This window comes from Aptenodytes forsteri, unplaced genomic scaffold, assembly GCF_000699145.1.
Source record: "Aptenodytes forsteri isolate BGI_AS27 unplaced genomic scaffold, ASM69914v1 Scaffold617, whole genome shotgun sequence".
Classification (NCBI taxonomy): domain Eukaryota; kingdom Metazoa; phylum Chordata; class Aves; order Sphenisciformes; family Spheniscidae; genus Aptenodytes; species Aptenodytes forsteri.
The window spans coordinates 184,548-186,704 of NW_008796119.1; the positions used below are offsets into that span (position 1 = coordinate 184,548).

Below are 2,157 nucleotides of genomic sequence, written 5' to 3' on the forward strand. Positions count from 1 at the left end.
TCTGTCCGTTGGGGCGGACTGGCTGCGGCGATTGATGTGCGTGCCTTCACCTCTCCCTGTCGGGCAGGGCGACTGGAAGGGGACCATGCAAATCAATGGCACTTTTTTGTTCCCCGGTTGATCGATGGGTCCTGGATGTGCCGAAAGTGTGAAGCTGCCGGAGCCAAACAAAGGGCCCGGCTGGGCTGGTGGAGACTGTCCGCCCTGGCCCCCAGTGCTGGGGGCACCATGCTATCACCTGCATCGGGGGATGCCCCGTGTCACCCTAGTCCTCACCACTGTCACCACCAACATGGGATGCTGAGCCCAGCTCCGGCCTCACCACCCTCCAGGCCTTTCCCGCACCGTGGGGGTGAGCCTCCACAGCACGGGGGGCTGGGCAGGGGTCTGGTCCCCCCTGTGCTGCCGGGGCCGGGGCATGCTGCAGTGCACCAGGCACTCCCTAGCAGTGCATGAGTGAGCGTGCGGCGCTCAGCCCAGATTTATCGCAGCAGATGGGAGCGGAGCGGCCGCCCAGCTCACCAGTGGCTGGGGCTTTTCCGGGAGGCCAGGGCCCCCCCGCGGCGGGGCGGGGAGCCCAGCCTCCGCTCGGGACGGTTCTGCCAGGGGACATCCATCTGCCCAGTGCCGACAGCCTGCTGGAAGGTACCACTGCCTTGCAAAGCCCTGCTCTAAAAATGCAGTCGTGCAGAAGCGATGCTGCCCGTTCTGCTCCTGCACTTAACCCTTCAGGCACTGCCGGAGCCCGCCGTGCCCCGCTGGCAGCACCACGGCTGCCAGAGCCTGGGAGGCCGGGGGGTCCATCCTGACCCGGCTCACCTGTTGCTGAGGCTTCCTGGCAGCCGCGGGGGCTAGCGGGGACCAGGCAGCCCGTGCCTGCTCTGGGGTGGGTGTCGGTGGGAAAGGAGGCTCACACCCTTGCTCTGGGTGTCTGTTCCCATCCTTCTGCCTGAAATGGGGCCCATGGGCTCCCTGCCTGCTGCTGGGGTTGGGCCAGGCATGCAGCTCTGCCTGCCCTGTGCTGCCAGACGGTGCTGCAGGCGGAGCTCAGGGTGCTCTGGTGATGGCATTGGGGCTGCTGGGTTTCGGGGGCATCCAGCTGTGGGGGGTGTTGCTCTGCACCTGCGGGACTAGCGGTCACAGTGCAGGAGCTGAGCGCGGCAGGGATGCAGCATCGTGGCTGAAGCTGCTGCCAGAGTCCCCTGGACGTGCCCCGGGCCATGGTGGCCTCGTGGCTCTGCCCATTTGGGGCTGTGCTCCAGCCCATCCCGGCTGGCGACGATGCTCTGATGCCTGCAAGCTCCCAGCACGTGATGGCCAGCGATGTCCATGGGGCTCACCGCCATGGGGAGCAGGGCTGCCGGGCCCCGCCACGCAGTCTGGGGTCCTCTGTACCTCCGCATTGCGGTGCTGGTGTGCCCCAGTCCAGGGGAGACCTCAGTGCTACATGGGGCAGCGCTCATTAGTGAGGCTGTTTACCAGGAGCCACGCTTCCTAATGAGCCCCGGAGCAGGGTCCCAGGGGGCAGGGGGTGTGCCTCAGCACTGGGTGCCGCAGGGGAAGGGGGGTGGCTACAGCTCCCTGGCACCCCAGGACAGGGTTTCCCCTGGCACGGCGGGAGATGGAGCCGGGTGTCACTCCCATGGGGCGCGGACACCCGGGGCCGATTCCAGGGGCTTCCTCCAGCCCCTCACTCCCCCGGCACACCCACAGCCTGGCCACAGTGAGCACCGGTTGCTGGCGCCTGCCCTGGTGTGGGGCAGCCGGCTCAGAGTGTGCTGGTGTCCCAGCCCCGCATCCCGCACGGAGTTAATTGCAATTTTCTCCTCAGGGCCATTTCTTTAATAACAATTCTTCCCCCCCCCCCTTCCCACCACATCAAAGGGGGAAGATGAAAGGTCCTGGCGCCCCGTGGAGCAAGGGTGGCTGCCTCAGCACCTTGCTGGTGGAGGAGTTGCCCGGCGGCCGGCGGGTGCCGGGCTGGGCTGGGGAATAGCGGCTGCGCAGCGAGGGAGGTGCCGCGTGGGGCTGTGTTCCCTGCACCACAGGTGGGGGGGCGGCGCTGCTTGGGTCCCCCTTTGCTGGCAAGACGCCGGGTCCCTCATTGGTTCTCTCTCCGGCACCCGGCTTCTGCTGCGTGCTGGGGTGCCACGCCAC

At 67.3% G+C, this 2,157-nt stretch overlaps 1 protein-coding gene across 1 annotated transcript in view; it reads left to right on the forward strand.

Annotated features, from left to right (window-relative positions):
* LOC103905542 (ephrin-A3) overlaps positions 1–2,157 on the forward strand; it is a 6,385-nt gene that overhangs the window by 1,472 nt on the left and 2,756 nt on the right. The window lies entirely within an intron of this gene.